This window comes from Hypanus sabinus, chromosome 28 (genome assembly GCF_030144855.1).
Source record: "Hypanus sabinus isolate sHypSab1 chromosome 28, sHypSab1.hap1, whole genome shotgun sequence".
Lineage (NCBI taxonomy): Eukaryota > Metazoa > Chordata > Chondrichthyes > Myliobatiformes > Dasyatidae > Hypanus > Hypanus sabinus.
This window is the reverse complement of record NC_082733.1, coordinates 23,097,250-23,109,928: the sequence shown is the minus strand read 5'-3', so window position 1 is coordinate 23,109,928 and position 12,679 is coordinate 23,097,250.

The window sequence follows — 12,679 nt, the reverse complement described above, 5'->3', positions numbered from 1 at the left end:
TTTTGGTCATCCACCTACAAGAAAGGTATAAATAAGATTGAAAGAAGACAAAAAAGATTTACAAGTTGCCGGGCCTGGAGAACCTGAGTTATATGGGAAGATTGAATAGGTTATAACTTTATTCCCTAGAACATAGATGATTGAAGGGAAATTTAATAGAGGTATACAAAATTATGAGGGTATAGATAGGGTAGGCTTTTTGCACTGAGGTTGGGTGAGACTACAAGAGGTCATGGGTTAAGGATGAAAGGTGAAATGTTTAAGGGGAACATGAGGAGAATCTTTTTCACTCAGAGAGTGGTGAGAATTTGAAACGAGCTGCCAGTCCAAGTACTGGATATGATTTTGGTTTCAACATTGAAGTGAAGTTTTGGATAGGTACATGGATGGGAAGGGTATGGGATCTATGGTCCTGGTGCAGGTCGATGGGACTAAGTAGTTTAAATGGTTCAGCACTAACTAGATGAGCCAAAAGGCCTGTTCTGTGCTTTAGTTTTCTACAGAAACATAGAAAACCTACAGCACAATACTGGCTTTTCTGCCCACAAAACTGTGCCAGACATGCCTTACATGAGAAATTACCTCAGGTTACCCTTAGCCCTCTATTTTTCTGAGCTCCATATACTTGTCCAGGAGTCTCTTAAAAGATCCTATCGTATCCGCCTCCACCACCATCGCTGGCAACCCATTCCATGCACTCACCATTCTCAGTGTAAAAAACTTACCCCTGACCTACCTACTCTGTACCTACTTCCAAGCACCTTAAAACCGTGCCTTCTCATGCCTGCCACTTCAGCCCGGGAAAATACCTATCCACACAATCAATGTCTCTCATCATCTTATACACCGCTATCAGGTCACCTCTCATCCTCCGTTGCTCCAAGGTAAAAAGGCCGAGTTCACTCAACCTATCTTCATAAGGCATGCTCTGCAAACCAGTCAACATCATTGTAAATCTCCTCTGCACCCTTTCTATGGTTTCCACATCCTTTCTATAGTGAGGAGACCAGAACTGAGCACAGTACTCCAAGTGGTGTCTGACCAGGGTCCTATATAACTGCAACATTACCTCTCAGTTCCTAATCTCAGTCATATGATTGACCAAGGCCAATGCACCGTATGCTTTCCTAACCACAGAGTCAACCTGCACAGCAGCTTTGAGTGTCCTATGGACTCAGACCCCATGATCCCTCCAAATCCTCCACACTGCCAAGAGTCTTACCATTAATACTATATTCTGTCATCATATTTGACCTACCAAAATGAACCACCTCACACTTATCTGCCACATCTCAGCCCAGTTTTGCATCCTATTGATGTCCTGCTGTAACCCCTGACAGCCCTCCACACTTTTGTGTCATCAGCAAATTTACTAACCTATCCTTCCATGCTATGTATTGATGATTGGCGCCTTGCAGGTGTGGTGTACTGACCACTTGAAACACCCAGTGAGGAAATTATACTTTGTTTTATCATATGGGGTGCTCCCAGAATAATTGTCATCTTCTACTAGGCACTTCTAATGGTGGACTGTGGAGGGGGGTGAACCCCATAAAACATAAGTCACACAAGATCTCATTCCTGGTGTATTGTTGACCATGACCTAAACCAGGATCTGCATGTATTTGGATAGGACCCCTCCCAGTCTCATCCATCTCCTGACACTTTACTGTGGAGCAATCAGATAAGGAGACTAGGACATTCCCCTTTCAGAACTTTCCTGCTCCTTAAAATTGAATGTGCAGTTTCTGCTGTATTGTCAGCCACTGGTGAAATTAATGCAGAAAACTGCATTGAGCCAGTGAAATTGCTGGACAATGTAGTAAACAGAAATGGAGGTTAACTTTGAACTTCATTTTCCTCCCTTGGAGACTGCATTACTGAGGCAACTTTCATTTTCTATGAGATATAGAAGTTCTTCAGGTAGGAAACAACTAATTAACTACACTTCATTGAAAGGGAGAAGCCAGTGATTACACCTTTGACTACCCTTGCATTGCTTCACAAGTTTATAGGATCAAAAATATCTCAATAATTGGATAGTTTTCAAATTGAGAATGTTATTGTGCTCTAAATATCATATCATGAACTCCTTGCACGTTGGTAAGATAAAAACAGCAAGAATAGCTTGTGTCAGAAGTGGAAAATGATAATGAATCTAGACAACTGTTTTCCAAAGTGTCTATGTTTCATCTGATATAATAATTCACATGTAGCCATTCCAAAAGCTAAAATGAGGAACCTAATTCATAACCGTAATCTATGCGGGAGATAGTGAATGTTTGGCTTTATCTACACACAGCTATAAGGGTTTATTTATCGATTGCCATCTCCTGAACTTTTCTTAATATTGAATATGATTAGGAAAAAATGATTGCCTTTTAGTTATTGCCCTGTGCTTTTCTATTCCTTTGCACACCCAGTCCACAAGCCCTTGTCTCCCTTACAGAGGAACTACCCCTTATTGGGAAGAAAATATATTGTTATTGACATAGCTAACTTAATCAGCTGGTAGATCTTGTGAACCATTAGCTATATATCTTTATTGATAAGCTTATCATCATATATAAAGTCTATGTTTTAAAAATATTTTTAAAGTCCTTGTAGTTCACTGGCTTGAAATAGGAAATTCCTGGGATTGAAACCTCTTCCATTATTCTTTTGATACATGTCCTGCAGCCAATGGTAAAAGTTCTGAAAGTACAGAATAGAAATTATAACATTTTCATATGATTTGTAAAATACTTATGACTTATATAAGCTGTCAAAATGCATAGCTGTCATACAAAGTTGGCTATTATATCAATTTAGCCATTGGTGTCTCCACAGTATTTGGTCCAGTCACTCTTCAAAGTGCTCTTCTTTCCATGTTGGTGGACTCGAATGATATGTGTATATCTCTTGGTTCACATCTCCATGATACGTTCTTTACAATTTACCTTTTCTTTGCCATTTATAACCAAAGAGTGAGAAAATCCTTCCATGGTCATGACTTCATTGCTCCACAGTTGTATAACTTTTACAGTTCAGACTTGTACAAGTTTAAATAAGTCTTATATGGAAGTGTTATCTAGGATGTCGGTAGTTATTTGAGTATTATGTACCTGGTTTGTATTATAATGATTTGCTCTCTAAAATCACTATATTTTTGGGCTTCCAATTATAAGTTGCAGATTGGATTTGTCCCTTTTGGAACTGCTCACTTGTCAAATCTTCATAATCCTCTGTTTAGGTGAATTCTCAGTGCAATGTCTAAAGTAGGTGAGGAGTTGAAGTCTGGAAGATTTGGTTTGGCCAGCCATTACCTAAATCAGTAACATATAACTGTTACAGTTCATTGACTGAGTAATCAAATTGGAAATCCTGCTTGAGTACCTTGGATTAGAGATCATTTCAATTATTCCACTGATAAAGGTTCCACAACATAAGAATATGAGAAACAGGAGCAGGAGTAGGCCGTCTGGCCCATCCAGCCTGCTTTGCCATTCAATAAGATCATGGCTGATCTGGCCATGGACTCTTCTCCATGTACCTGTCTTTTCCCCATAACCCTTAATTCCCGTACTATGCAAAAATCTATCCAACCTCGTCTTAAATATATTTACTGAAGTAGCCTCCACTGTTTCATTGTGCATAGAAATCCACAGATTCACCATTCTCTGGGAAAAGCGTTCCTCTTCATCTCTGTCCTAAATCTACTCCCTTGAATCTTGAGGCTATGTCCCCTAGTTCTAGTCTCACCTACCAGTGGAAATAAGTTTCCTGCCTCTATCTTATATATCCCTTTCATGATTTTATATATTTCTATAAGATCGCCTCTCATTCTCTGAATTCATTTGAGTACAGTCCTAGATGACTCAATGTCTCCTCATAGTCTAACCCCCTCATCTCTGTAATTAACCTGGTGAACCTCCTCTGCACCTTCTCCAAAGACAGTATATCCTTCCACAAGTATGGAGACCGGAACTGCATGTAGTACTCCAGGTGCAGCCTCAACAGTACCCTGTACAGTTGTAGCATAACCTTTATGCTCTTAAATTCAATCCCTCAAGCAATGAAGACCAACGTTCCATTTGCCTTCTTGATAGCCTGTTGCTCCTGCAAACCAACCTTCTGTGATTCATGCACAAGCACTCCTAAGTCCCTCGGCATAGCACCATGCTGCAATTTTTTACTATTTAAATAATAATTTGATTTCATTTTTCCTTCCAAAGTGGATGACCTTATATTTACCAACATTGCCCCCCACCTGCCAGACCCTTGCCCACTCACTTAACCTATCAATATCTCTTTGTATACTCTCTCTCTCTCCTACATAATTTGCTTTTCCACTCAATTTAGTGTCATCAGCAAACTTGGAAACATTACACTCTGTCCCCTCTTCCAGATCATTATTGTATATTGTGAACAGTTGTTGGACCAGCCCCGACTCCTGCAGCACACCACTCACCACTGATTGCCAACTAGAGTAACACCCATGTACTCCAACTCTCTGCGTTCTATTAGTAAACCAATCCTGTATTTATGCTAATATATCACCCCCAACACTATGCATCCTTATCTAATGGATAAGTCTTTTATGTGGCACCTTAACAAATGCCTTCTGGAAATCCAAGTGAATAATGTCTATCTGTTCCCCTCTATCCACTGTGCTCGTTATATCCTCAAAGAACTAACAACCAGCAGGCAGAACTTCACAAAGCTTACTCGTAATTTGTAGAAAGCAGATATTATTATCTTTATATGTTTATAAAATATTTTAAAACTATTTTAAAAGGTATGATTGTGATAATTAATAGATTTGTGTTCCTCTTTTAGAGTAAAAAATCTGCTAGAAAAATGTGATAATCTAATTACAAAAAATGTTAAATATTATGTTACTTTGAAAAAAAAATCAGAAAATGCTAATTTTTCTGGGTAGGTCACCCATCTGGCTCCCTTAATTGGGCAACAGATCAGCCTGATGATTGCAATATCAGATGAGCTATAAATTGATGCAGCTTGCTAATTTATACAGAATGAAGCTTGGACCTCAGGAAGCTGTGTAAATCAAAGGCAGATGGAGTATTTGAACCATTATTGTCCTAAACCTATAAAAAGGAGACTGTTCACTAACAATGCTAACTATTGTTTCAGATGTGCCACTGCCTTGCGGAAGATGTGTTTGATCTCTAGTCCACTTGGCTTAATGTAAGAGGTACAAAAAAGCTGTCGCTGTTCATTAAAAAAATCAAGTTGCATGTAGAACCTTTCAGTAAAGAAACTGGAAAAGATCTCACAGAGTTAAGAACCAGCTGTTCTCAATGCCCCTGGGGGTGAGAGTAATGAGTATTTCTTCAATCGAAATTGGTATCTCATGGATATTGGACTAAAATGAAGGAATCCGTATTCAAGCATAAAACAGGCCTGTGTTGAGCATTTTACCAAATATGCCTACATTTATACACTGTATATTGAAACATAGATGAAATTATAATAAACCTAAATCAGATCTTCAGATATGATAAGCTAACATTTGTCTAAGCTTTTAACATAGATGACAGAAAAATTCTTTAAAAAAACAGAAGTTGTGTAGGTATTGCATGTTAAATTGATCCTATTTAAGATTTAAACCCACTTTTACAAATGCAAAGCTCTGTGTTGATCATATGAGCTGGGTTATTCTGGAAAGTAAGATTTTATAAAAACATTTCGTTCAATTCAGCGATGTACATGATTTAATGGGATACTGATGAGTAGATTTGATCAGGTCACTGACCTCCATTACTGAGAAGTACTGGACCTTGAATTATCTCAAGAATTTCAACTCTTGGTGAAGAATTTGACACAACAGGGAATTTAACTCTGAGAACAGATCCAAAGATATTTCCTCTAATACTTCCATGAAAATTTTTCCCTAGCTCCTCATTTTTTAATCCATAGAGTCTTGGAATGCAAATGTGGGAGAAACATAAAAAAAAACGACGTTTTTACAAGCACATCATGAAACTAAATTTGAGAATGTGTATTAACATCTGTTTCGGTTTTGAATAGCTCGTGGCTCTGGCCAGCCAAGGAGTTGTCAGTGAGCTGGAGGCAAGCCACTTGAGTGCTATGGTGCATATTTCCCAGCAGAGTGAGTGTTATCAGTCTGCCAAGAAACTTCCCAACATGGCTGTTAGCTTCTTTCTTTCTCATCTCCAATATTTTAACTCCTCCATATCACATGCAGTGCTGCAATAATAAAATAAAGGTACACAGAAAAGTAAACAAGTAAGTGATTATGTTTGGCAATTTATTATCTGTGAGTTACAGCAAAAGTATTCATTTATAAGATGAGTTTAAATTTTAACCCACTTTCTTCTGAGTTTCAGTTGCAAGTATATCAAGCTTTTAAGCCGTTGTGGAACTATTAATAACGAAACAGTATTGTATAGACAATTATTTTCCTGCGACCTGCTGCACTACAATAGCCAAAAATATCTACCCAGCAATCATAGCCTGTTAATTGAACACTAGCATCACTTGTTGCTGTTATTACATGCAGCGCTTTGAAAAAGTAGGATTTTTTGAGATAATCTACAAAACATTGTGTATCATGTCAAATCAAAAGAAAAGTTGCAAAACCTGGCAACAATTTATTGAAAATTAAAAACCAAAATAGTGACACTGAAAAAGTATTCACCACCTTTGTAATTACTACACTAATGTTCCTCAGGTACAATGACAGTATTACGTTACCAACTCACCAAATTTATTGATGTAGAAAATTGGAGGATCACAGATATTTCAATGAATTCATAAAAATAAATAACCCTTCTTTCTCTAAGGAATGGTCAATTTTCAACAGACCAAACCAAAATGAAGGGAAGAGTCAGGGAAACGGTAACGGAGAAGCACAAGTCTGGGGAAGGATACAAGTTACTGAACGTACCTCAGAGCTCAGTGCAGTCCACAAAAAGTGGAAAAAATATGAAACCATAACCGAACTGCCTAAGTCAGGTTGGGCCCCCCTAAACTTAGTTACTGGAGAAGAATGGCACTTGTAAGACAGGTTACTGTGACACTGACAGTTACTCTGAGTAAGCTGCAGAAGCCAGTGGCTGCAACTGAAGATGAGGTTTATGGCTCCACAATCTCCAAGTCCATGCACAAAAAGGGTTTTCATGGAAGAGTGGCAAGGTAGAAGCCCTGGCTAAAAAAAGGCACATCCTTGCCCGTGAAGAGTGGCTTTCCAAGGCGAGTACTCAGGATGTGCACGACATAACTGGCAGGTGTTTTTAATCTCTCCCTCTCCCAGTGCCCTCCTGCTTCAAAACATCCACCATAGTCCCTGTACATAAAAAGACATGTCTGAACGACTGGTGTCCTGTTGCACTCACCTCAATAATAAGTACAAGCTTTCAGAGGCTGGTCAAGGACTACATCTGCAGCATGCTGTCACCCATACTGGATCCCCTACAATTCACCTATCGACGCAACTGATCAACAGATGACTGCATTAGCCACAGCTCTACACACTGTCCTTACACATCTGGAGAAGTGGGATGCTTATGTGAGAATGCTGTTTTTGATCTACAGTTCAGCATTCAACACCACAATTCCCTCCAGGAAGTGGAGAATATGTTTTAAATGAGTATTTTACATTGATAGTTACCAAGGAGCACGTAAATGATGGTAAGAGCAGTGCAGAGCATACAAATATGTTAGTGCAGTCTGAGATAAAGCACAAGGTGGTGTTGAGTCTTTTAAGGTGGATAAGTCCCCAGGGCCTAATGGAATATACTCCAGATAATTGAGAAAGGGAAAGGGTGAGATTACTTGGGGCCTCAACCAAGATCTGCATGTTCTATCTATCCACAGGTGAGGTTCCAGAGGACTGGTGGGTAGATAATGTCCCTTTTTTCAAGAAGAGAAATAGGGGTAATCCTAAATTTTATAGACCAGTGAGTTTCACATCAGTGGAAGGAAAACAATTGGAAAAGATACTTAAAGATAGGATTTATGAGCATCTGGAAAAACATGGTCTAATTAAGGACCATCAATATGGCTTTGTGAGAACAGGCCATGTCTTACTAACTTGGCTGAGTATTTTTCAGGTGAAAAGTGATTGATGAAGGTAGAACAGTGGATGTTTTCTACATGGATTTTCATAAGGCATTTGAGAAATCCCTCATGGTAGGTTTATCCAGAAAATTAAGTTGCATAGCATCCATGATGACTTGGCTTTTTGGGTTCAGAATTGTCATGCCCAAAGATGACAGAGGTATTGGTCAATTAAACTTATTCTGGCAGGAGTTCGTGACTAGAGGGCATTCCACGGAGGTCCTTAATGGGACCTCTGCTGTCTGTAATATATTTAAATGATTTGGATGAATACATGGATCGGTGGGTTAGTAAGTTTGCAAAATTTAGTGACATTGTGGATAGTGTAGAAGATTGCCAGGGGATACAGTGGGATATAGATCAGTTGTTATGGGCAAAGAAATGGCAGACAGAGGCGGTGCACTTTGGAAGATCAAATGTAAAGAGAAAGTGCATAATTAATAGAGGGACCCTTAACGGCATTGATTACAGAGGGTTCGTGTGATCCAAGTCTATAGCTCTCTGAAAGAGGCACAGAAGTTGTTAGGGTGGTAAAAAAAAGATGCATAGCATGCTTGCCTTTATTAGTTGAAGCACTATACTGAGTTAGGCTGCATCTGGAGCACAGGCTTCGGTTCTGAGAGCTCCATTATAGGAAGGATGAAGAAGCTTTGGACAGCGTGTGAAAGAGGTTTACCAGGAAGCTGCTTGGATTAGAGAGTAAGTGATATAAAGAGAGGTTTTTCAAACCCAGGTTCTTTTCTATGAGAGGCATAGACAGACAGCTGGTTCTGTTTTCAATGGTTCAAAATGTCTAAACCAGAGGGCATGCATCTAAGGTGAGTGAGGATAGTTCAAGTGAGATGTACCAAGCAATATTCTGCTTTGTTCTTACACAGAAACGTGGTGTGGACTGCAGCACCAGGGAGGTGGTGGAGGCAGATATGATAGATGTATTTAAGACATCCTTAGTAATGTGCATGAATATGGAGAGAATGGAGGGATATGGAACACGTTCATACAGAAGGAAATAATTTAATTAGATGTCATTATCTTAATTAGTTGGGACAACATCATGGGTGAAAGGTTTGTTCCTGTGATGTACCCTTCTGTGTTTTTTGTACTCATTCCAGAACTAAAACATCCCTTCTAAAATAATATACCATATGCAGACTAATCAGGGTTTTATGTAGTAGTCATATTATTTCTAACCCATTGTATTCAAACTCTCCTGATAGAGAAATCAGCAACCAATTAGTCTTGTTGATCCTGAATTGCCAGGTGGCAGGGCAGCAATATCACTTCTCCCTGAGCTCATAAAATGTTTCCCCTCATAAAATGAACCTTGCAAATGGCTTTTGGAAATCTCCAAAAATAGCAATGATAAACATTCAGCTCCATTTATCTCAAAAAACCCACACCCCCAGTTGGGAGATATCAAAATTCAGAAACTTTTCCCTCCAAAGAAACAAATAACTGTAAACTGAATTTCAAAAACCAATTCATCAAATAGGAGGTATTTTAGGGTCTGCTTATAAATGTGATAAAATTTTTCAAATGCACTTTTTTTATTTTGCAAGAATTAATATAAAAGTACACTACAGTCTCCCAGCGAGATCTCTCACCACAGCACAAGGTTTGAATGAAACCAATCTGGAAACTATCATTGGACCAATGTCCAGTTTAAGTACATATCAAGTTCCATGTCTTTGACACTTGAAAATTTCTACAGATATACCATGGTGAGCATTCTAACTGGCTGCATCACTGTCTGGTATTGGGGGGTGGTGGGGGCTACTACAAATAAACTGCAGAGAGTTACAAACTTAGTCATCTCCATCATGAGCACCAGCCTCCGTAGCATCCAGGACATCTTCAAGAAGCAATGCCTCAAAAAGGCAGCATCCATTGTTAAGGACTCTCATCATCCAAGACATGCCTTGTTCTTATTGTTACCATCAGGAAGGTGGTACACAAGTATGAAGGTACACATTCAACGATTCAGGAACAGCTTCCTCCCCTCTGCCATCTGATTTCTGAATTGGCATTGAATCCATGAACACAACCCAACTATGCCAGTGATATCAAACCTGATTCTGATTCAGATTGTAAATTAATTCACACACCAAAAACACAGAATTACACATGAAAGTAAAATAGAACTTGCAGTTATTTGTAGAAATAATATACGTTTTGTGAAATTCTATAATTTATACTGATGAAACTACTGCTAAACATTATTAGATAAACTTCTGATTCATTATAGTATCTGGCTGTAACATATTGTCCTAATAGCAGTGCATTTGTATAACTCAGTTTAGATAAATTCTCTTGTCTTTACAGAGCACAACAGCAAAAACACAAATGGATAGAGCAACTTAGGCAAAAGCATGGGAAACAATTTTGTCATAAATCTTTGAACTACGCTCTATAAAATGAATGTAAAGCAGCTAAAATTTATTGTTTTATAAATCTCTATTACTAGAGAGGAATTAATTTATTATATACGATAGGGAAGAAATAACAGCTTCAGAGTGTAAATGTAAAAACAGTCAAAATGAATTGGGTTTATGTTGTTGGTAACTATACTGGAGAAAATGAGAGCAGTAAATACATTAGCTAATTACACAGTCAGGATGTTGACATAAAACATTGTTAAGTCATAGCAAATACGGAATTAAACATTCAGCCATGTCATTACATAAATTATGCTCGACCATTGGCTTACTGAGACTAGATTAAACTGCAATTCAAAATATCTTTCAGAAAATTCCAGTGGTAAGATTTTTACCTTGCAATTGGTGTGTTCTCTGTGATCAATGGAATCCATTGCTTTCTAGAAGTCATCCAGCAATATTATGGTATTAATTTTAATGATTATTAGTGGCAAGCATGCAAGTCTTATTGGTAGTTATTGTCAACTGCATGATGTCAGAGTATCAGATCTTCTCGATAGATTTGAGCACATTATGTAGTTTAGAGAATTAAAAACTGTGTTAATGTCTGCTCAATTCCAGTCTTTCCTGTAATACCATGGGCTCTTAACTTGTTAAGCAGCCTTGTGTGTGGCTCTTTGTCAAAGACCTTCTGAAAATCCAATTACACAACATCCACCGATTCTCCTTTGTCTATCCTGCTTGTTATTTCTTCAAAGAATTCCAACAGATTTGTCAGACAAGATTTCCCCTTAAGGAAATCATATTGCCTATGGCCTATTTTATCATGTTTCTCCAAGTACCCCAAAACCACCTCCTTAACCTAGCTCCAACATCTTCCCAAACACTGAGGTCAGACTAGCTGGCCTATAGTTTCCTTTCTTCTGCCTTTCTCCCTTCTTGAAGTGCGTAGTGACATTTCCAATTTTCCTGTCCTCCTGAAAGATCATTACTAATGCCTCCACAGTCTCTGCAGCCACCTCTTTTAAAACCCTAGGTGTAGACCATCTGGTCTAGGTGACTTATCTACCTTCAGGTCTTTCAGTTTTCAAGAGCCTTCCCCCAGTAATGGCAACTTCACATACTTCTGCCCTCTGACACTCTGAAATTTCCAGTACACTACTAGTGTCTTCCGCAGTGAATACTGACTGATGGCAAAAAACATTTCAATTCATCCACCATTTCCTTATCTCCCCATTGCTGTCTCTCCAGCAGTCAATATCACATTTTTACACATTATGCATCTGAAGGAACTTTTTGTATCCTCTTTAATATTATTGGCTAGCTTACCTTTGTATTCCATCTTTTCCTTTTTTATGACTTTTTTTTTAAGATGTCTTCTGCTGGTTTTTAAAAGCTTCTCAATACTCCAACTCCCACTAATTTTTGCTCTATAATATGCCCTCTTTTTGCCTTTTATGTTTGTTTTGACTTCTCTTGTCAGCCACGACTGCATTACCCTGCCTTTAGAAAGGTTCTTTTTTGAGATGTATTTATCCTGTGCCCTCCAAATTGCTCCCAGAAATTCCAGCCTTTGGTGCCCTGCCATCATCCCTGCTAGTGTTCCCTTCCAGTCAATTTTGGCCATTATCATGCTTCTGCTGCCCTTTACTTCACTGTAAAGCTGATCTGACTTTAGCGTCTACTTCTCAAATTGCAGGGGGTTATACATGGGATTCAGATTACCTTTCCAAAAGCCAGGCATTATACTGCATCATACAGAACTTCTGATCCTTTGCTGTAACAGAATAGATAGCTGAATTACTTTGTGCAATCTATCTGAACTGCTCTCCATGCATGAATGATCTACAACATTTATGAAATGAAACTGTTGAGAGAAGAGGGCTATTATCATTGCTATCATTGTTGTCATTTTGTCATGAAAACACCACAAACTCTGTTGTTAATAATTGAAATTGATACAAATGACACCTATTGTTAATAACAGCAACATCAACTTCATTTGTACCATGTGTTTATGACATCTGACTATACTTCCTTAGTTATTGAACAAGTTTTTTGTTGCTAAGGTCATAATCTTTTGCTGCGTTTGTTGGTATTTGAAATATTTAAGTTGATTTAGATTACTTAACTTGTAAAGGTTTACCTCAGTAGTAAGGGAACATGTCTGAAGTAGCTTTTTTTAGTAATTGCAAAGTTGGATACTTGATCAATCTCAA